The sequence below is a fragment of the Mirounga leonina genome, unplaced genomic scaffold (genome assembly GCF_011800145.1).
Source record: "Mirounga leonina isolate KUSES-001 unplaced genomic scaffold, KU_Mleo_1.0 Mir_165, whole genome shotgun sequence".
Lineage (NCBI taxonomy): Eukaryota > Metazoa > Chordata > Mammalia > Carnivora > Phocidae > Mirounga > Mirounga leonina.
In genome coordinates this window covers 46,918,983-46,945,557 of record NW_023270415.1, presented here as the reverse complement: position 1 = coordinate 46,945,557, position 26,575 = coordinate 46,918,983, and the positions used below count along the sequence as shown (strand labels likewise).

The following is a 26,575-nucleotide window of genomic DNA, read 5'->3' as shown; positions in this document are numbered from 1 at the left end:
GGCTCCCCATGAGACTGTGAGCTCCCTGTGGGCAGGGCACAGTCTTCCTCATTTCTTCAATTCTATTGTCTGTAGCTCAATTTGTACAATTTCTTGAATATGTTGGTAAAAGGAAGGTCTGTGGCTCAAAGTTCTTGGCTAGTTATCTCAATTATGCATTCCCTGCATAGACATGGTACATGGATTGGGGTAGAGATGCCTTCAGAAGTAGCCCCAATATGGGACTTTTTCGGAAGGGGAAAGATAGAAGGCCTCGAGGAATCAAACCTGTACCCCCTCATTCTGGACTTCCCTCAAAGCACCCCAGAGGCTCTGGCTTGACCTTGCTTCCTTTCTGGTCAGGAATTCGACACAGCCCAAGGATATCATGACCCCATGGCTGACCTTGGGTACCCCCAAAACTTGGCAGGGAGTGACATTTGACATTGCTGTTTCTCTTCCTCCTTTCGGTATCCTCTCCCAGGCACCTGATTGGCCCACATTGCCTCCTGGCTACCCCTTCCCTTCCTCTTCTCTCCTTTCCCACCTACCACTACATCCCATGCCCACCCCTGAAGTTCCCCACCCCCCGGTCATGCCACCCCATCAGAATTCTCTTTCAGGACCCATATCCTTGACATTTCACTTTCTGAATTAATGAGAATTTATTACACACTGTGCCAGGCAGTGAACTAAATGTTCCCTGAGAGTTTGAGCCAGAACAGGGGACATTGTAGGCCAGGCTCTCTGGGCTCGGATCCTGCTAGGAATAGGAATAATAATGGTTTCTACCTCACAGGAGTGTTATGAAATTTAATGCATGTGAGGCACTTAGAATAGCACCAAGCATACAGTAGGTGCTCAGTAAGTTATTACTCATGGGTAAAGGGAACATTCCTTCAACATGAAGGCACACGAGCATCCTAAGGAAGCTAATGGTTTGGTGACCCTTCAAACCAATATTATTTAGTATCTGTTCAAACTTTATTTGGGCAGTGGTTTGCAGCCTGTAGCATGCACCAGAATCATCTGGAAGGCTTTAAAAACAGCTGGGCCTCACCCCCAGAGTGTCTGATGCAGGAGGTCCGATACTGCCTAAGGATTTGTATTTCTTTTTTATTTTATTTTTAAATTTCTAGTTATTTTATTGTTGTAAGAACACAACATGAGATCTACCCTCTTAAACTTTTAAGCGTACAATATAGTATTATTTTATTATTATCATAGTACAATATAGTATTATATGTTAATTGTAGGCACCGTGTTGTATAGGAGATCTCTGGAACTTCCCCCTGTGTATGGAGTCTTTATGCCCATTGATTAGCAACTCCCCATTTCTCCTTCCTCCCTGCCCCTGCTGACCACAGTTCTACTCTCTGGTTCTATGAATGTGACTATTTTATATGCCTCATAGAAGTGCAGTCATGCGGGCGCCTGGGTGGCTCAGTTGGTTAAGCGACTGCCTTCGGCTCAGGTCATGATCCTGGAGTCCCGGGATCGAGTCCCACGTCGGGCTCCCTGCTCAGCAGGTAGTCTGCCTCTCTCTCTGACCCTCCCCCCTCTCATGCTATCTCTATGTCATTCTCTCTCTCAAATAAATAAAATCTTTTAAAAAAAAAAGTGCAGTCATGCAATATTTGTCTTTCTATGACTGCTGATTTCAGTTAGCATAAGGTCCTCAAGGTTCATCCACGTCGTCACAAATTGCAGGATTTCCTTCTTTTTTTTTTAAGCCTGAATGATATCTCATTATACGTATATGCTGCATATTCTTTATCCATTCATCCATCAGTGGACATTTAGATGATTTCCACATCTTGGCTATTGTGGATAGTGCTGCAATGAACATTGGAGTACGAATTAATATCTTTTTGAGATCCTAATTTCAGTTCTTTTGGATAAATACTTCAAGTGGGCTTGCTGGGTCATATGGTAGTCCTATTTTTAATTTTTTGAGGACTCTCCATGCTGTCTTCCATAGTGGCTGCACCATTTTGCATTCCGCCAGCAGTGTAAGGAGTTCCAATTTCTTCACATCTTCAGCCAACACTTGTTGCCGCCTTTCTTTATTTATGTATTTATGTATTTATTTATTTTCCTACTGGGAATCCTAACAGGTGTGAGCTGATATCCCATTGTGGGTTTATTTGCATGTCCCTGGTGGTTTTGTTGAAGAAATTATCATTTCCCCATTGTGTATTCTTGGCACCCTGTCAAAGATAGTTGACTGTATGTGTGTGGATATGTGTTATATATGTGTGATTTCTGGCTTCTCTATTCTGTTCCATTGATCTATATGTTTGTTTTTATGCCAGTCCATACTTTTTTGATTACTGTAGCATTGTGACATATTTTGAAACCAGGAAGTGTGATACTTTCAGCTTTGTTCTTCTTGCTCGAGATGGTTTTGGCTGTTCTTGGTCTTTTGTGGCTCCATATGCGTTTTAGTATTTTTTTCATTTCTGTAAAAAATGCCATTGGGATTTTGATAGGAATTGCATTGAATCTGTAGATTGTTTTGGATGGTATGGGAGTTTTAACAATACTAAGTCTTCCAGTTCATGAAAAGAGGATGTCTTTCTTTTATTTGTGTCTTCTTCAATTTCTTTCATCAATGTTTTGTAGTTTTCAGTCTAGAAGTCTTTTACCTCCTTAGTGAAGTTTATTCCTAAGTATCTTATTCTTTTTAGTGCTATCATAAATGGGATTGTTTTACTAATCTCCTTTTCAGATAATTATTAGTGTACAGAAGTGCAACTGATTTTTGTATGTTGATTTTACATCCTGCAACTTTACTGAATTCATTTATTAATTCTAACATGTATGAGTGTATGTGTGTAGTCTTTAGGGCTTTCTATATAATATGTCATCTGTGAACAGACATTTTCCTTTCGTATTTGGATATCTTTTATTTCTTTTTCTTGCCAAACTGCTCTGGCTAAAAATTCTAGTACTATATTGAATAGAAGTAGCAAGAATCAGCAAGCATCTTTGCTTTGTTTCCTGATTTTAGAGAAAAAACTTTGTTTTTCACTATTGAGTATGATATTAGCTCTGATGAATACATATGCAAAAATCCTCAATAAAGTACCAGCAAAGTGAATTTAACAGCACATTAAAAAGATCATGCACCATGATTAAATGGGATTTATTCCTGGGATGCAAGGATGGTTCAATATATGAAAATCAATTAATATACTTCACATTAACAGAATGAAGGATAAAAATCATATGATCATCTCAATAGATGCAGAAAAAGTATTTGAATTCAATGTCCTTTCATGATAAAAACTCCCAACAAACTGAGAATAGAAGGAAATTGCCTGAAAATAAAAGCCATATAGGATTTGCATTTGTAACAAGTTATCAGGTGATGCTGATTTGCTAGTCTGAGGACTAAACTTTAAGAACCACTTTATATAGAGGGGTGCCTGGGTGGCTCAGTCGGATGAGCGTCTGACTTTCGATTTCAGCTCAGGTCATGATCTCAGGGTCCTGGGATCAAGCCCTACATTGAGCTCTGTGCTCACCAGGGAGTTTGCTTGAGGATTCTCTCTCCCCCTCTTCCTCTACTCCTCCCCCCTGTTCACATGCTCTCTCTCTCTCAAATAAATAAATCTTTTTTTTTTTTTTTTAAAGAACCACTTATTTAGAGCCATGGTTCACAACCTTGGCTGTACATTAGAACCACTCGGAGAACTTTTAAATTAAAACACCAATTCCTGAGCTGCATCTTGTGCAAATAAGTGAAGAGCAATCAAATAAGGTCAAAGGCTATTTATTCAGAGCTTGCACTATAAGAGAATCAAACACCACCATCACTTGTATTTGGTAGAGACTCAAAGGCAGGCAGAGGAGTGGAGAAAAAGGAAGGCTTTCAGGTATGCCCTCATTGGGGTTCTTGAAATGGGGAAGCTGGAAGTAGGCTAACTAGAAGTGGGGCATCCAGTGTGATTGGTTAGGGATGCATATTTGACTTCCCCTGGTTGCTTCTAAGTCAGAAGGAGGGGCTAAAATTAAGAGAGCTGGCAGATATTGATTAAGTTCTGAGTGTTTGGGGCTGATTGCTACAAAGGTTGTGGTTTGGTTTCCTGGGCTGGTTACTGCAGATGGTGTGGGTCAGAGTTCTGTTGTCATATAAGGTCGGACTGTTGTCCATTTGTATATTCAGTCTCTCAACCCAGACCAGTTAAATCAGAATTGCTAAGAGTAGGCTAAATTAAATTACACACACACACATAATTACACACACACACGGGTTTGTGTGTGTGTGTTTTTAAATGCTCCAGATGATTCCCATGAGAGCCAAGGTTAAGAAGCATGATTTTGAGAGAAAGCCTGAGCACTACGCAGGGCAAGGTTGGAGAGTGAGGAAGGATAGTGGTATTGCTCTTCCTTTCTTCCCTTCTCCCCAGGAACAGATCCCCTGGGTGAAGTGATTCACCTCCTAACAAGTTAGTGATCATCTTTGTACCTGGAGGCACCGTAGATGATGGATCCTCACCCCCAGTGCAGAAACTTATTGAAAATATGACAGCTCACAGGATTTACCCTCTGTTTTAGCATCTCTCATAGATTGGCTTCCATTGAAACTAGAATAAAAACCAAACTCACCAGGACCTGTGAAGCCACTGTAATTCTCTGGCCTATCTCCTGCCTCTGTTCCCTAGGTCTTCACACTTTCCCTTTACCACCCCCAGGTCAGCCTGTTCCTGCCACAGGGCTTGGTCCTCTCCATTGACAGCACTCTTCTCTCTGAGAAGCCTCCCCCAGTGCCCCTTGCTGGGGCACATCTCTCCTCTCTCAGTCCCTTCAGTCCTGTTGCTCTATTTTCTTCATCCCTTACCTGTTGGAAATGAATCCATTTATATGTATATTGCCTCTCTCTCCCAACAACAGTGCAAGCTCCCCGAAGGCAGAGATGTCTGTCAACAAGACATAGCTGTATTCTTAGTGCTGGAAACATAATAGGTGCTCAGTAAACATTTGTTGAGTGTGTTAAGGAGGCCAGGACTTTGCCTTTATTCCAGCCCTCTGTCATTTACTCAGCCTGTGCCTTTGGGCTAGTCACTTCAGCCTTTCTGAGCCCCAGCTTTCCCATCCATAAGAGGGAGAAATGATACCTTCCTAGGTTTTCTTCCAGAGCTGCTGTCCTGGTCCAGTGAAATTTCCAAGGATTTAAGCTGAAATGTGCTCTTCAGTGTGAGAGACCCTATCATTACACTTGCATTTCAAAAGGGCCTTCACCCAACATGGTGGCTTAAATGTCCAAGAGCACATCGGGTGAAGGTGGGGATGTTTTGAGAGAATTGGGCACTTCCAGGTCCTCAAAGGCTGCCACCTAATCATCTCTGACTATGCCCAGAGCCAGCAAATGGGCCACTTTCCAACAGAGTATCACGTGTGACAAGGGTGCTGTGTAATTTGGGGGGGTCATTTGGGTGAAATCAGTTGAATCAAGAGTGTGGATGTGGCAGCCAAGGGTGCTCCTCTCTCTTTGGCTTTCAAGAGAACTGCGGGGTGCTTAGGTCACTGACAGCCTCCAGCTGTCCCCTTCTGTCTCCACCATGGCATTCACTCCAAGACTACACTTCGACAGGTGCTCCCAGCCAGCGACCAGCATGACAGAGATTCTGGAGTTGGGCATGCTGCCCGGTGGGTCATCTTTGCTGGGGAGCTGCTCATTGCCCGGCCAAGACTACACTGCAGTCTGAGGCTGTTGTGTCTAGTGTTCCTCCCTCCCACTGTGCTTTCTCAGGTGGTAGACCTGCACTGTGGCCTGAAGCCCCTCCCGGCTTACTCCTGATCTCTCCCCTTTATCCTTCACAGGTGTTTCCTGTAACATACTGCTGGTGCAGCTAATCCCATTTTGTTTGTTTGTTTGAAAGATTTTGTTTATTAGCGAGCATGAGCAGCAGGGAGAGGCAGAGGGAGAAGCAGACTCCCCGTGGAGCAGGGAACCTGATGTGGGACTTGATCCCACATCTCATGATCCCTGAGATCATGACCCGAGCCAAAGGCAGACGTTTAACCGACTCAGCTGCCCAGGCACCCCTAATCCCATTTTGGTATCTGCCTCTGAGAAGACTCAAACTGACACAAAAGAGTTGGAGACAACTCTATTTCTCCCTGTAGCCATAACCTCCTGGTTTTGATTTAGGTCCTGTAACAGCTTGCGAGGTATAAAAAAGTTTAATAAAGGATTCATCGATGCGGAAACACCCTGTCTCCTCCTCCTTAATGGGGTCTGGAGCAGGCTTAACTGATGGAGTAAATATTACTCTTCCATTTTAGGGCTGAGTGAGGTGGCCCAAGGGCTTCTGGTAGAGTAGGGTCATGGAAATCACAGAAATGCATACTTCGGGAAGTCCCTTTTTAGAATCCTCAGTGGACATATGCATCATTGCCCTCAAAGCCAGCTCATCCCTGGCTTTGAAAAGAAGCACTTGGCAGAGAGGATTGGAAATTAAGACAAAGTTGCCAAGTAGAACTAATCAATGACAGGATGCCAGGAGAAGTCAGGGGGGAGGGAGTAGCAGTGCATTTAGGAGGATGTGCCTGGTGGACATTATCCAGCAACAGTTCCCACTGAGCAACTGAAAGTATTCAGTAAGCACCTAAGTGCAGAAAATACTGCTTGGAGGGGTTGTCCCAAGCAAGTGAGAGATAGGATCATAGGCCTTTCTAGGACATCTTCTAGCCCAGTGGATTTCAAACGGGTCCCTGGGGTTACCTCTGGGATTTCCTGGAAGGAGAAGTGGAGGTCCCTACGGATATGGGTCTCCCTGTCATCCTGTTCTTCAACCAAAACACCTCTACCACAAAGGTTCTGCCTCTCAAACCCAGGTCTGAAACTGCTAATGTAGTTCACCCCTTCCTTTTGTCCTCAGAAAAATGGAAGCCCAGAGAGGTTGTATGACTTATTTAAGGTCACACAACAATTTCATAGCAAAGGTAGATGGGATTAGAACCCAGGACCCTTAATTTTAGTCCTGTTTTCTTTCTGCTTCGTAATGCCACCCCCTCAAGGAATTTATAATCGCTATGTCAGTTTAGTGGCTATGTCAGCTTGGACATAATCTGCAAGCTTTATTGACAAATACCTCAAGCAGATGTTCAAGCTGGGGCTGGGTCAGTGTATCAATTTCTTGTTCAGAGGAGATACCAAAGAGATTTCCCTGCTTTTCCCTCAAGTTGTCGTTTATACATATATTACTTATATTTCCTCATGGATATTTAAATCCATCATTTGACAGACGTTCTGCTGCAGAGGCAGAGTTAGGTGATGGAAGGAGCATGGACTGGGGAGCCAGACAGATCCGGGGCTGAGCCCTGACTCCTACACCAGGACCTCAGGTAAGCTTACGTTGTCTTTCAGAGCCTCCGTTTCTTCCTCTGTGCAATGTGGGCAGCTTCTGTTACAGGTTGCTTTGAAGATTAGAAACGACAGAAGTGAAGCACCTAGCCAGTGCCCAGCACATTGTACGTGCTCCGTAATTAGTAGAGAGCATAATAGAAGGGTGAGAACACTTGTTTTATGACCCCTCAAGGAGTCAAAGTAGAGGAGAAAATAACACATGTTGCAGTGAGGGGACAATGAGCTGCTAAGATGAGAGAGTAGTACGTGGGATCAGAATTAATCCCCAACAGGGGTTCAAGGGGAGGAGGAACTTGCCTTGGAATTTCAGGGATGGGTGGTGGTTGGGAGGGGGGTATTCCATGAGGAGGGGATCAGAACAATGCAAAGAAGCAGAGGAAGACGAATCAGAGCCATGGAGTTATCGGGCGTAAATTCTAGTAAATCACTGAAATATTAGGAGAAGCTTTAGAAATGCATGTCACTGCTCCAACAGGAAGGAAAATTCTGGAAATAGTTCGTTGTTCTTGATGAGGACTCAGGTGGCTTAAGAGCTGAGGAAGGAGTAAACCTTAGGTTTTCTCATTTTTGTTTCTCTGGGCCCTTTCCCGAGCTCTTTCGGGGTGTGGAAACTGAGAACCAAGGAATTTAAGTGACTCCCCCAAAGTCACACAGCTGGGAAGTGGCAGAGTTGGACCCAAACCATTTGATTTCCCAAACCGAAGTTCCTTCCAGTTTCACCTTTCTTTGGTTTCTCTGTCGTGTCTAATGCAGGACTGGGCAGATAGATAAGAAATACTTGGGGGAAAAGCCATCAATCTTGACTGCAGCTTGAATAAATAGACACTACAACAGCATTCTTCAACACTAAGTGCATACTGAAATCATCCAGGGAGCTTTAAAAAAAGAAATGTGGAAATCAGGCTCCGATGCACGACTCACATCGGTATCTCAGGCAGGGCCTGGGCATCAGTAGGTTTAAGGCTCCCCAGGTGGTTCTGGTGCGGCCAGGACCATGAATCATCAGGCTGGACTATGCGGCACACCTGGTCCAACCTACGTTGGCATTTCTCAGAAGAGTTCCTGAATGGCACACCATCTGTGTCTGCCACATGCCCTTCTGCGGTCCCCTCATTGGCAGGCGAGTACTCCCTCCCTCTCTCTCTTTCTGCCATATTGCCTCTTGATTTGGTCTTGGTACTCATGGTGGTGACTAATTAATCCTCCCGGAACAATCAGAGGAGACCTGATCGTGGGTGAGCCATCTGGAGATCCTTTTTGGTTAACTTGGACTTCGGGGAGGCTGAGGGGAAGAAAGTGGGAAATGACTCATACCCCCAGATGAAATGCAAAAACTGCACTCAAGAAAGGTTGTGGTACTTGGGCTGTAACTTTTCCTCCTGTCTCTCAGTGGTTCCAGATGGTCCATTTTCTCTTTCTGCACCCCCATGTCCATACTCACTGCTGTGTGTAGGGAGGCACGAGGCACGGACTCTCTGGGCCATTCCTGTCCCAGTTTACAAAGTGAGTCTGGTGTTCCTTCAACAATGGATGTCTGTAAAATGCTTTGTGAGGAGTAGGGAGAGAACTCCCACAGTGATATCTTTTACAGTAGTATTCTCTTTCATAGATGGGAATAGAAGGAGTCAATCCGTCACAAATATTTATTGAACATTTGTTTTGCCTACCACGCGGCTAGTATTACAGTCCTGCCCACATCCCCTTGCCTGGTGGGGGCGGCGCACATCCCATAGCGGCTGTGTATGGTGGCTGCAGATGGCTGTATAAGGTTTGAGGGACGAGGAATTGTTATCTCTGGCATGCATCCTTATAGCAGGGCCCTCAGGCCACCACTCAGGTACAGAATTCAGGGAAGAGAGGGCAGACACTTAAAGAACAGGGTGTCAGATTCTTGTCCTCTGATTTTTAAGGAGGCATTCTTAAATCCCAGTAGAGAAGCAATAACCTTAAAAGCCTTGACTTTAAAATGCAAGGACTAGGGCTGGAGGGAGAAAGGGGTCCTGTGGATTTCCAGAGCTTCTGGAGGTGTGCTTCTCACCCCCCTTAGAGGAGGCACCCGAAGCTCTGAGAGTATGAGCCGCTTGTCTCGGGATTCAACGTGCAGGCTTCTCGCCCCTCCTGGGGTGCCCTCACCATGCTGCCCCAGAAAGGGAGTGGTGGCAGCCCCCGGGGGCGGCAGAGGGGATCACGGGGTAGGAGAGAAGAGAAAACGGGCAAGGAAGCGGCAGAGGATGGCTCAGTTCGTATCGAGGGAATACATTCATTTATCCACTCACACATTCATCTTCTGGTTCCAGAGCATATATTCCTCCCAGACTTCTGAGAAGAAACGCCTTTTGCTGCCGCCGCTGCTGCTTCTCCTTTTTTTGTCCCCCCTTCCTCACAGCCCTTCAGTCCTTAAAAGCTGTTGCTTGTCCTTGGTCGTTCTCCGGTCCCATTTGTTCAGGAAAGCAGCCCAGGGGAATAAAGCAAAGCCGTCAGGCTGTCCAGTCAGATAACTTTGGATTTAAATTCCAGTCTTTATCACTTTCCGGCCCAGTGACCTGGGATAAGTCACTTACCTTCCCGTACGTCAGGCTGCCCCTGTATAAGTTAGGGTTCATGAGAGCAGCCTTCAGGCCGTCGGTGGGTAGCAGGCGTGCGAGGAGAAACCTGCAGGGTTGTCCGCTGTGTGCCCAGGTGCCCCTGTGTGTCACCGACACCACTGTGGGAGCCCAAGAAGCCGTGGCCTGCTAGCAGGACCGCTGTCAGGACGGCAGACCCTGTGCCCTGCCCAGCAAGGTGTGTCCTTTCTGACCGCCCCACCGCCCTGCACCAGGGATTGGGGTGAATGGCACAATTCACATGGCAGTGGTAAGGAATGTGCTTCATCAGAGGAAGGTGCAGCTGCAGAGAACAACACATAACCAGAGACAGGACCCGTGGGCGTCCAGATTCTCCCATCAGCCTTCTAGAAGGGCGTGTGCAGACCCCGGCTCTGCAGGGCCTGCGGTTTGGTCTGTGCTCCATGAAGAGCCCCCTCCCTCCACGTGTTTCCCTTCCTTTGGAGGGATCTTAGGAGAGGAGCTTTATCAGTGGGCAATACCTAGGCAGCTTGGACCAGAGGCCTGGGGGGGGTAGGGAGGGGAGGCCACAGCCAGTGCACAGAGAGACTTTCTGGCCGAAGAATCCACAGCGGGCTCCAGGCTAGCCTGTCCCTTTCCTCTGGGTGACTCTGCCGTCCTGTCACTCTGCCTTAAAACCACACACGACCACATCTTGAACACTTGGGCCTGGATCCCAGGCTGTCTTCCCAGGGAGGAGAGAGAGAGACAGGTTGCCTAATACCAAGTAGAATGAAGCACAGGGATTCTGGAAACACTCCCAAAGCAGAGTCGGCTCTTGGCGGAATCACGGGTTTCATTTTGGGATCAAATAAGCATCTCTCTTCCTGAGCAGTGAGTTGAACTAGAAGTGCTTTATTTCGACTCGGGTGATAGAGTGACGAGTCTGGGTGAGATCAGATGACTAAAGGCTGGCTCCCAGCAGGATTTTTATTTACTTCTCAGTCTTCCTACAAAGCAGAGGGTCTGTGCAGTCGGTGGGCATTGTGGCTCAGCTGACAGTTCTCCAGGAGGGCTCAGCACCCACAGTCCCCGGGGTGAGTTAAGGTAAACTATTGTATCCACTCTGGAATAAAATGACCGAACAGTGAGATCCAAGCCTTGCTCTGAAAGGAGCAATCTATTTAAAAACAAACGTCTGCCTGGGAAGAGCAGTAAAGGTAAAGCAGCTCGCATTTCCAGTGCCGACATCTAGACAGAAGCCTGTGTCCACAAGGAGGCTGTGAGGCACAGAACGGGCTGCCCAGCCAGGTGGCGGGTGTCCTCTGCCCCCAGCCCGATGATGAAGTGTCGCCCTGCCTCACCCTGAGTGATCCTGCCTCTCCCCTCCCCGTCCCCGGCCTCTGCCGTCGCCAACGAGGAAGCTGTAAACATCCTTGTACGTGAGCCTTGGGTGCTTTCACTTCTGTGGGGCAGAATCCCAGGAGTGGAATCGCTGAGTCAAAACTTCAAATCTGTCATCGTAATAGCTGTTGTCACATCGCTTTCCCAAATGCCCAAATGCCTGGAACCATTCGCAGTTCCAGCAACGATGCAGGAGAGCTCCCTTTGCTCGGCAGCGCGGCCAACACGCGCTCCAGACGCACTGGCCCCCCCTTACCCGCCGTTCTGCTGTCCGCGCTTTCCCTTCCCCGGGTCCCCGAGGTCACCGCCCCCTGAAGGCAGATGGTACTTCTTGGGACGGGAGGTCAGAAGGTCAGTAGTGGCCTAAAGCTACGTCCCGGCGCCCAGGTCACTCACGCCGCTTCATCTCATCACGTAGGCATTTTATCATCTCACGTCATCCCAAGAAGGGTGAGTACGGAAGGATGAGATATTTTGAGAGAGACCACATTCACATAACTTGTATTACAGTATGTTGTTACAGTTGTTGATTGCTGTGGATCTCTTACTGTGCCTAATTCATAAATCAAACTGTATCCTAGGTATGAACCTATAGGAAAAGACATGGTAGAGATAGGGTTCCTTACTTGCTGTGGTTTCGGGCATCCACGGGTTGGGGGGCGGGAATCTTCATTTTTTCCAGGCTGGTAGGTATCAAGTTAGTTTAATTTGCATTTCTCTGCTGAGTTTGTGTATCCTTTTGGATGTTTGTCGCTTTGAGAACTGCCCTTCTCTGAGTTGTCCCATTTCCCCCCTTTCCCCCCTTTTTCTATACTTATCCGTTAGCAAGGGTCCTTGGCATAGTATAAGTATTTCACCATGAGGATTTATGTTCTTCAGCTTGAGAAAGTTACTTTCTATTCATTTGATCACTTTCTACCCTATTTTCCATGCTCACTGTTTTTGGACCTCTTATTGATCAGCCTGAAGTCCAGAGGGCAGGCCGTCAAGAAGAGCAAGGGCATGGGGAGCCACAGCACGAGTTGGGCCCCACGGGGACGGAGTGGAAGCTGTGCGGGCTCCTGCCTCTGCCCTCGGTGGTGTGGTGGGCAGGTCTGCCTGTGGTCATGGGGACACACACATGCACACGCACACACACACACACCCTACCTGGCCTGGGAGTCCAAGCCGCTGAAGGAGGATGCAGGGGAAGGCCGAGCAGGTGCATCTCTGGTGGCTGCTCGCACCAGGAGAGGAACCAGCAGGTAATTCGAGCTGCAAATTGGTTGCCAATTCACTTCCACCCTCCAGGTCTTGGCTTAAGAATCTCTCTTGTGGCCTACTCTAACCAAAATATACAGTGAAGGAAATTCTGGGAAATGTAGTTTAGCCTAGCCACGTGGATGCATTAGAAGGCCACCACAACGTCCTTTGAAATCTTATTTAAAACTCATGTAGCATGCGTGACGCTCATATAACACACACATAGCTATGCGCCAACTACTTTTCTAAGCATCTTATGAATATTTACTCGTTTCATTTTTATAATGCCCCTGTGAGGTAGCTGATATTAATAACCCTGTTTTACAGAGGGAGAAACTGAGAACAGAGAGGTTAAGTAAACTGCCTAAGGTCACACAGCTGGTAAACGGCAGAATTGGGCTATAAACCCAAATGGTCTGACTCCAGGGCTTATATGCCCCACCATTCCATTATGCAAAGACAGTACGGCCCTCCAGCCAAATGGATGTCTAAAAGTGAAAACTGGTGAGCTGTAGGACTTTATTCTGGGAATTGTTTATTTGGTTGTGTTTTTATTTTGGACTCTCCCAGTGGAAATGCTGCTAAGGAATCTGTTCCAGTAAATAGAGGCTCAAGATGAAGACAGATAGCTCAGACAATGTGCGTTCTGCACTTATTTGATTCCTCTGCTGTAGCATTCTGAGTGCAGGTCCTGCCCTGAGAGGGATGAGGTGGGCCCTCCGGAGGAGGTGTGCGTGCTACTCTGTGCTCCTCCTGTCTCTGCAGGCTCTGGACTCCTGGGGGCTGAGTCCCCTCGGCTGGATGTTGCCTGAGAGAGTACCTCCACCTGTACCTTACAAACATGAGCTTATAAAGCCTCCTTGGCCCCCAGGACTGGTCCCTTGGCTCATAGGCGAAAGCACAGGGTGCCTCCATGTCTAGGCAAAGCCTGGGGTCTCTAGCAATGAACATTTATCCTGCCTCAGCTACTAGGATGTCACAGAAATGTCAGGCCACCTTCCCTGTTGCTTTAGCCTTGGAGTAACTGGGCCACCAGAGAGGACGAGGGAAGCAGGTTTATCCCCCAGCATCTGTAACCCCGCCCTCCTGCTCAGAAGCCCCTCAGCCATGTCTTCCCCGAGGACCTGGGTGAGTGTGGGGTCACCCTCCTCAGCTCCTTCCAGAAGCCAGGACCAGCGCAATCCTCAGGCACACAGCCTTCCTACCTGCACTCCTGGGTCCCACCCCCCTGCTGCTGTGGGCAGTGCAGGGTTAACAGACAAGCCTTTGGCCTGCACTGATCCCCAAGAGTGAAACCTGGGGTGGGTATGTGATTTGGGGGGAATCTTGCACAACTAGATCCTTGCCTGCCCCCAGGAGCCCCCATGGCGCATGGAGAAGGCAGGCTAGGACATGACCGTGGGGCCCATCTCGGTGACTCTCAAACTTGGGCATGCATCAGAATCCTCTGGAAGGATTAGTACCCTACGCCGTAACCCCCAGAGCTTCTGATTCAGTGCACCTGGGTGGGCCCGAGAAGGTGCTTCCCTTACGAGTTCCCAGACGATGCAGCTAGCTGCCGCGAGGGCCCCACTTTGAGAGCCACTGCTTTACTGAGCATTGCCTTCTCCACTGAGGCGTGTCACCGTCCCAATACTGACAAACCGCGGCTGCCTGCCCGGCCGGGGAGCAGCCTAGAGGCCGTCTTTTCTGCCTGCCCCACCACCGAGTTGGTCAGCATCAGCAAAACCACCTGGACGCCCGCACCCGACAGCCCTGGGGGCCCCAGCCCTCTGACTGGATCCTGCTGGCTGCACAAAGCGTTCACTGTGGCGTGAACTTGCTGACAAGCACCACCCTGTGTTTGGGGGATGAACCAAATCTTCATAACGTTGGACCCGTGGATTCCTGGCTCTGAAAGCTGTTGGGAAAACTCCCCCTGCCCTCTCACCCACCCGACCCCTCGGCCGGCCTCCGCAGCCTGGCCGGACTCCGCCGGCTGCTGCGCATGTGCAGCAGACGCATGACTCAGTGCGCTCTCCGCTCCCCCAGCGTGTTCGCCCTCGGCCCTCCACAGCTTGCGCCCCGACCTGGTACTTGAACCAGAGGCGCGTGCCCAGACCGGCAGAGGGGAGCGGCTCGGGCCTGCGGTCAGGGGTGTCAGCACTGCAGACGATGTGTGGGTGCACGAGTCCCCTTCTCAAAGCCTCCGGGGAGGCATAATGAATTCTCTCTCCTTGGCTTGCAGGGAGCGTCACAGTTTTCCTGTTGTTCTCTCCCCTCCCCAGCCCCTCTTCCCATCACCTTGAACTTCAGGGGAGGAGTGAGACATTTGCATATAGGAAGAGCTCCTAATCACCTCCTTGGTGTTTAAACCTGACTGTCCAGCCCGTGGGTCTTCACCTGGGCCCTGAACCCAGGTATGGATTAAAGGATAGGGAGGTCAGCAGGTGCTGAGGTCTCCATCTATAAAGTGCCCCCCAAACCGCAGGAGAGTAAGTCAGAAAGATGGCACCTGAGTGGAAACACTTCAGCTGCCCTTGCTCTCAGCCTCAAGCAAACAAAGAGAATGTCCCTCACTGGGGTCCTTTCTGTTGAGTATTTCTGCATCATGCCCAGCCAGTGGACAGCTGCTCAATGCTCGCAGTCAATGGAGTATTTCAGGGGGTTGTGCTAACTACCAGAAATTAGTCATTTATTTAACTAATTTTTAAATGGGTTCAAGAAGTTCAGAAAACGGCATGTATGTGATAAATTCTAATTGCAAACACAAAGAGGACATGAGTTTTATGAATATAAAATTAGTTTTCCCCTGTCACTAGTAATGAATATTAAACAAGTGTTTATTAAAAAATTCATTTGAAAGGGATGCTAAATTATCACTTGCAACAGATCTCAGTTTGACCCCGTGCAAATGCTGTGAAAATGTTGCATTTGCGTACAATTTTCTGGGTGAGTATTCACAGCTTCTGCATTTTCAGAAGAGCCACGAACAACCCCACCAACCAGAAGAGGGTAGGAATCACTGACGAAGATAAAGCTCACAACTCCCCACGTCTCCTTCCTCGCCTCCTTCCCTCTGCCCAACTATCTTCATTCTTGGCTTTCCCTTGTCATCTGATGTGTGACCAGACTGGAACCATGTATTTCCCGAATCACCAGCATCCTCTGGATTAAAATGAGCTGGAAGGGTTTTAGGCTCCAAGTAAAATAGTAAATATAAACATGCTTTACAAAATTATCCAAGACTAAGGTACAAAACAAAAGCGAGGAGTTGTCAATATTGTGAATGTAGTGTAGTGACTGATGCCCGATCTCTTGGCAGCTCCGTCCACAGGCTGTTTACCTCATGTTGGGAGAGTGTGATGATGATACGAGCTAATGTGGGTTGGTAGCCTCCTATGTCATTCCCCTATGAACTAAGTAGCATTACCCCCACTTTACAGACTAGGAAACTGAGACCTGGAGGGTTTATGTAACTTGTCTAAGTGAAACAGAAGGGTTTGACCTGGAGGCAGTCTCACTTTGGTCCCCAGCTTTTAACCACTATCGAGCAACGGCTGTGTGCCAGGCGCTGTGCTAAGCAAGTGATGAGAACGAACTTACTGAATTTTCACAACAAATCTCTGAAATGAATACTGTGATTGTCCGTAACTGAGCTAGAGATCGCCCGTCTCTTGCCACAAAATCACAGAACTAATAAAGATTGGGGCTCAGGTTTACCCCTGACAGTCTTACTGTAGAGTGCACCCACCTAACTCCTGCACTGAAATGATAGGCTTTAAGGAGCTGCCTAAATCAACCTCCAAATAACCGTGTGTGGGGGGGGGTATTCGTTAAAGGTGATTTCTGTTATTGGAGGATTTGAGCTATTTTTTTTTTTTTTTTTAAGATTCAAAATCTCATCAGTGGTGAATAATTTCATCAGCCTTCTCACACCTCCCATGACCACACATGGGCTGCAGGAGACATTCACTATATGCCTCCTGTAGAAAGCACTGGGCGCAGTGCCGTAGGGGCTGCGAAGATGAACAGGGCGGTCTGTGCCCTCCGGCACAAACCCTCCTGTCTAGGCTGCAGGCAGACGCGTACAGGAAAGCGCCGTGGAAAACAGACCGATGAGATGCCCTGACGACGTGTGTAGGAGTCTGGGGGAGATCCTATGGCATTTGCTGGCGGTCTGGTTCCCTGGTGGGCAGCGGGGTGGTGGTGGGGGTGGGCAGGTGTGGCAGGCGTGGTGAGGGTTTCGAGGGGTGCCTGCAGCCAGGGGAGAAATGCAGTCTGAGCTATTACCCAGCCCGCTAGCTCCTCTGCTGGTTCCAAACTGTAAGAAAGAGGATGATTTGGTCTCTGCATCCAGCTGATCACATGCCACGAGCAGCTCCTTGTTTTCCCTGCCCATGCGTTCACTGCCCAGTGCGTGGGCAAATTTTGGAATTGGGGGTTGCGTGTGGTCACACGGGAGCAGACCCTTTTCAACACTTCCAGTCCTGTCTTGGGGGCAGAGAGCCCTCGGGACCACCCCCACCCCCATTTCCCAACTGATGATAACTATAGCTGACGACCCAGCATTACATAAGAGGATTATGAAACTCTGTAACTGGGAGGTAGGTGATGTGTGTGTATAAATAGACACAAACCTCATTGCTGTGCTACTTTAAGATCCAGAGACATCTAGTGGCGGAAAATTACATCTGCAGGCCTGTCCGATTCTCTCCAAGTAAGTGACTTAAGAAGTCCTCATTTGTGAGACTTTTGTATATACCCAAATTGGAAGACCTTGCACGAAATGACTTTGAAAGAAAAGGAATGTACAGAATTTTCCCTTGTAAGAGGACAGGATTGTCTTTCATAAAAAGTACCATATGCCTACTTGAAGCCTGTTCTTCCCAAAGTGTTAAATGCACATGATTGTGTAGAGTGTGTAAAAGAGAAAATTAGGGTAGAATGACTCTCACATCCTCGACAGACTCACCTGTCACAATGCTGGGCTTTTTTTGAAGTGATTAGGTTTTATACCAGCTTCATCATTATTATCAAATTAGCTTCACAGGTGAACATCCATAGCTGGAACGACCATTAAGCCAAATATTTAGGAGAATACATAATGAGAAAGCTTCCCCACAATAGAGACTAGAAAATAAGTTTCCCTGGCTGGAGGGGAAATAGCCCTGCGAGGGAAACCATTTCCAGGTGGGCATTGCGGGTCTCCGAGAGACCGCAGGCGGAGACCTGGGGAGACTCTGAGCTACACTGTGGAATGCTGGGGCAGCAATAGGACTTGTGTCATGCTTCTCCGCGGAGCCCTGAGGAAGTGGCAAGACTAGAGAAAAAGTGGCTGTACACATGACCCAATGGATGGGGCTTAGGCAGCCCCCCAGAGTCTCCTACACCCCAGAATCACAAACAGCATGGAAGCATGTGGATAGCACAGAAGTAGAAGCGTTCACCACACCCCGTGAATTGCTGCCCAAGAAGAGAGTGGGGTATGGGGTGTCCCGGCAGTTGCCCACGTGGCCAGATGACATCCCCCCCAGTGCCTCAACACCAGGAAAGCTCCCCATTACTAAGATACGAAACTGGGGAAAGTAGGTGGAGGAGTAAGTCCCACGCTGGGTGACCCTGTGTTTTGCCACCCCAGTGGAATGGAGATGCATAATAGAGATTAAATTGAGCTATAGAAAATGACAAAAGTAGTATTTTTTTTTTGTACCTGTATTTGTGGACTGAGATGTATGTTACATACTGGCTGCATATTTATAGAACAAAAGAGGACTTTTAGATATGACTGTAGGATATTTGGAAGAAAACTGTTTCTCTTCATAATAGCTTACACACACACACACACACACACACACGTCAGGATCCCAGCTGGAAACAGATGGTCCACTCAAAATGAGTAATTTACAAAGGTATGGGTAGAATTCCCAGAAACGAATCAGGGGTCATGCAGTACCCTGGGGCTAACCAAAGTGGGAAACTTTACCACCACTACACTTGATGGGTGTCCATGGGGAGGACACAGAGGGGATGGTGGCTGCACGGACAGGGCCTCCAAACAGGAGCTGTGGAATTTGCTAGAAGGACACAGTCTGCAGCCTGCAGCATACCCTTGGCACTGATACAGGGAAGGAGCTTGGGGAGTATACCCCGATCTCATGCTCCCACTCTCTAATCTTTGCCAGTGACTCTCCATTTGGAAAACCCAAGTGGAGGCCAAGAGGCAAGGAAGTCATCATCAATGGCGTCCACGTGGGTCAGCCTCCCCGGACACAGAGTAGAAAGGAAAAGGGAGAAAGTGGAGTTAGTGGGGCAAATGGAAGGCACCCAACATTAGTGGCTTCATTCGAAACTCGTCACATAAAATATCTGTATCTCACCCCACCACCTGCCCCCACTATATCCCTCTCCCCTCCTCTTTCTCTCTCACACATTCTAGCCATTCATTCATTTGTTGCTCACTGTTATTCAATATATAATCAGATTTTTTTCTGATTATAAAATATGTATTCATTTTTTAAAAAATACATAAAGGTATAAAGAAGAAAGTAAAACTCGTTTAATTGCACCACACAGAGATGGCCACTGTTAATGCTTTAATCTATATCCTTTTATACATTTTTTCTTTTCTTTCTTTTTTTATGGTCACTTGGTTTTTATTATCATTTCTACTTTTTAAAAAATTATTTTTAATTTTTTAAAAATTCCACTATAATTAATGTGTAGTGTTCTAGTTTCAGGTGTACAATGTAGTGATTCAACAATATTACTCACTGCTCATCACATATCTCTGTAGTTAAGAGGCTATTTGTCCATTTGTTTCTTAAATTCACACAAATGAAATCATGGTATTTATCTTTCTCTGACTGACTTATTTCATTTAACGTAATACTCTCTAGATCCATCCATGTTGTTGCAAATGGCAAGATTTCATCCTTTTTTTATGGCTGGGTAATATTCCATTACACACACACACACACATCATCATCATCATCATCTTTATCCATTCATCAGTCAGTGGACATTTGGGTTGCTTCCATTAGTTGGCTATTGTAAATAATGCTGCAGAAAACATAAGGGTACAAATATCTTTTCGAAGTAGTGTTTTTATATTCTTTGGGTAAATACCCAGTAGTGTATTCCTGGATCATATGGGAGATCTATTTTTAATTTCTTGCAGAACCTATATACTGTTTTCCACAGTGGCTGCACCAGTTTGCATTCCCATGAACAGTGCAGGAAGGTTCCTTTTTCTCTACATCCTCACCAGCACTTGTTGTTTCTTGCGGTTTTTATTTTAGCCATTCTGACAGATGTAAAGTGATCTCTTTGTGGTTTTGATTTGCATTTCCCTAATGATTAGTGATGTTGAACATCTTTTTATGTCCTTTATACATCTTTCCTATACATGTCTATATATGTATTTAAGAGATGAATCTTAGCATGCAAAAATATTTTGTAGCTCATTCAATACATTGCATAACTCTTTATGTTTCAATATGGGTATGGCTCATCATTTTAAACAGGTGCATAGTATTATATACTATTAATAAACTAATAAGTTAGTCCCTTTTTTGAGGGTCGTGTAGGTGGTTCCTAATTCTTTGCAATTATAAACAGTGTTGTGATAAACATCCTTGTGTGTTGGGGTCTTTGGTTTGCTTGTATAGTTACTCCCCCAGCACAGTTCTCAAAATGTGTTCTACAGAGCCCAGGGGAATCCCTGAGGGGTTCCTGCAGGGGTGAGGTAAAGGCCAAGCGTCAGGGCTGCCACCTCTAACCCTGCTTCAGCAATCACAGGTTCATTTATCCCTGCTCTGTTTGCTGTGAACAAAGAGATCCACCGCTAAATGCCGCTGGAAACCCAGTGCTTTAGGGTAGAGTCAAAGAAACATAAAATTGTTCGGTCAGAGTATGCATGTTTAAAGATCTGATACATCCTGCCAAATGACTTCTCCCCTGAAAGGGCACACTGATACATTCCTGCGAAAAGCCTATGTGTGCCTGTATTCCCCCACGCCGACACTTTTCATTTATACTGATCTGAAGGCAAAAATATCACTCTTTCAATTTCTGTTTCTTTGATTAGTAGTTGTATCCGTTTCTTATTGCTGCTGTAACAAATTTCCACAAACTTGTTAGCTTAAAAGAACACAGATTCATTATCTTACAAGTCTGGAACTCAGAAGTTCCACATGGGTCTCACTGGGCTAAAATCAACATGCTGCAGGGCTGCCTTCCTTTCTGGGAGCTCCAGCAGAGAATCTATTTCCTTGCCTTATCCAGTTTCTAGAGGCCACTTGCATTCCTTGGCTTGTGGCCCCTTCCTCCATCTCCAAAGCCATCCCTCTTTCACTTACAAGGACCCTTGCAATGACTTTGGGCCCACCCACGTAACCCAGGATAATCTCCCCATCTCAAAATCCTTAACATAATCACTTCTGCAAAATCCCTTTTGCTATTTAAGGTGACATATGCACAGGTTCTGGGGATTAGGACATGACATCTCCTTGGGGGCCATTGTTCTGTGTATCACAGTGATGATACAGAGCACATTTTCTTTTGTTGACAATGTATGTAGTTCTTTCATAAATTGTCTCTGAGTCCTTTGCTCCTTTTGCTATTAGGATATTTGTACTTTTCTAGCTGATTTGTAAAAAAAATTATATATTTTAGAGTATAAACATGTTTCCTATTACATATGTTGCAATCCCCCCCCACCCCATTTCTGTGGTTTTTAAACTTTCCTTAGGCTGTGTATGAGTCTGCTCAGGCTGCCATAATGGAAGACATAGACTGGGTGCCTTAAAAAAGAGAAATCTATTTTCTTATCGTTTTGGAGGTCAGAAGTCCAAGATCAGGTGCCAGGATGGTCAGTTCTTGTGACAGCTTTCTTCCTGGCTTGCAGACAACTACTTTCTTGCTGTTTCCTCACACAGCAGCGAGAGAACAAGCTCTCTGGTATTGTTTCTTCTTCTCCTCCTCCTTTTTTTTTTTTTTTTTTTTTTAAGATTTTATTTACCTATTTGCCAGAGAGAGAGAGAGCACAAGCAGCAGGGAGTGACAGGCGGAGGGAGAAGCAGACTGCCTGTTAAGCAAGGAGCCTTATGAGGGACCCTGGGATCATGACCTGAGCCAAAGGCAGATGCCTCACTGATTGAGCCACCCAGGGGTCACTCTGGCATTTCTTCTTATAAGGGGCTATTTCCATCACGACCTCATCCAACCTAACTACCTCCCAAAAGCCCCACCTCCAAATACAATCACATTAGAGTTAGGGCTTCAATGCATGACTTTTGTGGGGATACAAACATTCAGTCCATAGCAGGAAGATTTTGGATTTTCCTATGGCCAAATCTATTCATCATATTCTCAGTGCTTTTTGGCTTCAGTGATGTGTTTAGCTCAGCAAAACCTCTCTCACCAGAGGTTCATTAGCGTGTTACACACACTTTCTTCTTAAACTTTTATAGATCTGCCTTATTTTACATTCAAACTTTGATCATTCTGGAATCTAATTTGGGGTAAGGTCTGACTCTGTTTTTTGCCCACGTAAAGTACTTTGGTTAACATTTTATCCTTTAAATACAGCTTCAAAATCGTCTCTAAGCACATAAGCCTTTAACCAGAGACTGGGGTTCTGGATTTGCCATCATCTAAATATTGGCCTGTTGAAACTCGTGTTCCTTCTCCCCTTTCTGTGCTAGTTGTAGAAAACTATTTTTTGTCTCTCTGGAAAATCCATTCATTCAGTAAAAGACCAACAATGAAAGCCAACTTTTCTTAAAGGAAACAATGCGTTTCCTTAATATTTCAGGCTTGACCAGCATTCCGTGTATAGTAATTTACGGTCAGTTCATCTGAATGTGTACTTACGGCTTTCACATTCCTTTGAATCCCAGAGTTATTTGATCTTTGAAACCAGTGGAAAAAAACCTAACTGTGGATGAAACCTATTTAGATATTTGGACTTTAAAACACTTGGGTTTCATCGGTTAGGGTCACTTAGTGTCCTGCACAAGGCTGGCATGAAATGTCTTTGCCTGGGAGTGAAGAGCTGGGCCAAAGCTCCCACCCGCATAAGGGTGAGTTCTAAACGTTGTGACACAGACTCAATGATTAATAGCTACACACAATACTAGTACGTTATACATTAATAATGATTATAAAACAACAACTCTGTACGTAATAATATAACAAGTACAGTGTAAAATGATCTTAATGATTAAATATTCAACTGGATTAAAATTTCCATTTAATCCCAAGTCTTTCGTATGCCCCACTGTGCGCCTTTGCCCTGTGTTAAGGGAGACTAAAAAGTGTGCAGGGCAACAAAACAAATATTTGTGATGCAAGTAACTTGAGACATAGTACAAATTTGTTGAGTTAATATATAAATTTATGTGTTGTATATATGGTGTGATATTACATGATACATTTTAATTAATACTGTAAAAGCAATTTTACTATTTCATGATCAAACCTTGAAAATGAGCAGTTTCCGATCCACAAATGTGTTGAATTTGAAAGATTGGTTTTTAAATCAATTGTTCAATACTCAGGAATCATGTCACTATAAAAATAAGATTCTAAGTAGTGATGAGAGCCAGCCTAGCTGTGGGGGTTTTTTGGTTTGGTTAAAATTACATGTGTTCTCGGGCGCCTGGGTGGCTCAGTTGGTTAAGCAACTGCCTTCGGCTCAGGTCATGATCCTGGAGTCCCTGGATCGAGTCCCACATCGGGCTCCCTGCTCGGCAGGGAGTCTGCTTCTCCCTCTGACCCTCCCCCCCTCTCATGTGCTCTCTCTCATTCTCTCTCTCTCAAAAAAAAAAAAAATTACATGTGTTCTCTTTCTATGAGAGGTATCTGAAATTGTACACATGTGTTGTGAGAAATACCTTTCAGATATGTACTAGTGGTTAAAAGAGAAAAGCAGTACAGCTGAATAAGACATGGCATATTTATCTCAAATGATAGTTCTTAAGGAAGCTAAAAGTTTAGTATAAAGAAAAGGCCTGCTGTAGAAATTCCAGGAAGGTTTGGGGACCTTTTCAAGAAGCCGGAGGTTGATGTATGGGTCTGACTTTGTCACATTCGTTCCTCTCCTTGTCTCTAAGACAGTGTGTTACCCCACTGTTCGTGCTTATCAGCTATATTTATAGCTGTGTTTGATTAATAAATGTGATGCCAAGAAACCAGGAGATCAGTGGGTTGATGAAGAAGAGTGGACAGCATTTGTGAGACTGCCTTTGGGGAGAAGAAAGGAGCTGGTAGAGAAGAGTCAATGGCCTCTGAAACTGGCCCCAAGGCCATTGTGGGGAATCCTGCTGAAGATGCATCAACTTCCTCAAATAATAACACTGGTCTCTGCTGCCATGTCTCCCTCCCCCAGCTGTGGTCCTGGCACCAAAGGTTACCAGAATTAGGACTAAGATTATTGCTCCCAGTGGGAGGGGAGATTTAAATGACTAGGGGGAGAGTTTGGGGATTAATGATAATTAAAAAGACAAAAGCCACCAAGTCAATTATTCATTCAAGAGAAGCCAGGAAGTCAAGTAGGGAAGGAGAAGTGATTACTGTATACTACATGGCTCAGCTGTCAGTAAGATTTTTACAATCATCAAAGATAAGCACTGTGCCAGTCGGCAATTTATTGCCTTTTGGCTCCAAATTCAAACTTCATTGCCTGACCTGTGAAAATTGTTCTGCGTCCTTTAACTATTTCTCCATTGCAGTTGGCATGATGTTAGAGCTTTGTCAGTAGGAGGTTGCTGGCTGGATGGTGCAGGAGGAAGGGGCGTCTTTTCCCAGTTCTTGTGTCTTCTGTTTTTCTTCTTGTTGTTCCTGCCGTTTGGTTGCCAGCAGTGGGTGGGTTGGGGGGGACATCCAGTGGCCTTGGCCTCCAGTAAGTTTCAGCAGTCCCTCATGGATAGCCTCCCATCGAGTTTCCACAGCCCTCCTGTGAGTGGATTCCCAGAGAATCCTGCTTCTCAGCCTTGGCCTGCCAGCCCTCAGGAGAGGTGTTTTCTGCTTGTCAGTTCTGGTCTTGGTTTTCTTCCCACTTGCACCCTGGAGCAGTATCTTCTGCTTGTCCAGCGACTGTTGACTGGCTCTGGCTTGGAACAACTCAGCACCCTTCTCTGCCAGCCCACCCTCAGGAAGGGGTGTTCCTTCCTTGAATAGTCTTGTTCATCTCTAGGGTTTTCTTTAGAGTTCTCTTTCGCCTATAAGATAATCTTATGTTGTATTAATAATTCTTATATTATACTTTCTTTTATTATATTATATTATGCATTCCCTCTACAAATTACAGTATGGTTTCTGTCTCCTGGACTTGATGAATTCAGCACTGAATGCTTATCTAACCAAAATTGATGCAATTGTTTTGGAAGGGGGCGGGGTTGGGAAGTGTGTATGTGTGTGTGTGTGTGTGTGAGAGAGAGAGAGACAGAGACAGAGACAGAGAGTGACAGAGAGAGACACAGAAAAGAGCTAAGTCCTTATCTTCCATAGTAGGAAGTGGATAAATAAGATCTAAAACGGAAAAAAAAAAATCATAGCATATAGTACAGGACTGTTATTTGGAGATTTGAAAAAGGGATGAGGAAATGGAGTGAGAGGCATCTGCTATTTTTTGTAACAACAAGCCTTGTATCTCACTCTTTAGGATCATAGATAACTTTGATAGGAATTAAAACTGATAAAAAGAAAATCACTGGGTTTGAAACAAATAAAAAGGGAAGGAAGGAAAGGAAGTTACCAAGTTTTTAGAATACCAAAGATTTTTATTATTTTAATTAAACTCCCAATACATGATCAAACTAACTTTCTGGCCAAACTTATTTAAGATTTTTATTTTTAAGTAATCTCTACACCCAACGTGGGGCTTGAACCTACAGCCCTGAGATCAAGAGTCCCACACTCCTCTGACTGAGCCAGCCAGGTGCCCCTGGCCAAGCTTGTTTAATGAGATGAGAAAAATAGGCTAATTTTCTCCTACATTGCTTTTTTTCCCTGGAAAGAAAAGCATAGAGTTAGAGGAAATGCATGCCTTTGGTTACCTGGAGCACCAGGATGGCGCACTGAGTCCATAAAGATCTCTCTCTATTATGGGAAGGGATGGGGGTTCCAAATAATTGAGTAGGATTATTTTCATATTCAAAGGAAAGCCTTATTTGCTGCCCTCTGAGGCTCTCTCTGAGGCCTCCCTAGGGATCACCCTTCACAGTCAGAGAAACAGCAACTTAAATGGATTTCCACTGGTAATAAGTGGGCATGCATGGGGGCGCCTGGGTGGTTCAGTCGGTTAAGCATCTGTCTTCGGCTCAGGTCATGATCCCAGGGTCCTGGGATCCAGCCCCGCCTCGGGCTCCCTGCTCAGCGGGGAGTCTGCTTCTCCCTCTCCCTCTGCCTGTCGCTCTGCCTACTTGTGCTCTCTATCTCTCTGTCAAATAAATAAATAAAATCTTAAAAAAAAATAAGTGGGCATGCATGGAAACACCTCTTTTTCCCTCTCCATTGGCACAAATGCACTTGATCATTTGAAATACAGCATAGTGTTAATGAATTCGCAAAACAATGGAAAGCCATGCATATTTGTAGTTTAGAAAACAAGTCTTGGTAGCTAAAGAGAAATTCCGTTATCTCCTGGGCAGAATGGGAAGGCTGGAAGGATCTTGCTCAGAATCTTGAATTGCAGCAGAGGGGAGGTGAGCAGGACGGGCAGTTGGGTTGCAATTTAGATGCTACACACAGAGCCAGATTGTTGCTTGTGTTAAAAGGGAATGTAGCACTATTCATTTTTACCTGAGTCTCTAATATACAAAATATGTAATAGATAGCCAGCAAAACGTACAGTGGCAATAATCTAATACATACATGAAAAGGAACATGTGAGTATAAAACTCTTCCTTGTCCCTTGGTTTCCTTCTCTCTAATACGGGAATATAAACACCATTGTTTCTGTGAGAATTAGAGATGATTTGTGGGTAATATTACTAGCGAAACATCTGGCTTGTAGTAGCATTAAATAACTAGTCATTACTGATAT

At 45.7% G+C, this 26,575-nt stretch overlaps 1 long non-coding RNA gene across 2 annotated transcripts in view; it reads left to right on the top strand.

Moving 5' to 3' along the window:
* LOC118015078 overlaps positions 1 to 26,575 on the top strand; it is a 103,063-nt gene that overhangs the window by 6,235 nt on the left and 70,253 nt on the right. For both annotated transcript variants that reach the window (XR_004680516.1, XR_004680517.1), the window contains one exon: positions 7,236 to 7,335. This is a non-coding gene — a long non-coding RNA (uncharacterized LOC118015078). The remainder of the gene's footprint in view (positions 1 to 7,235; positions 7,336 to 26,575) is intronic.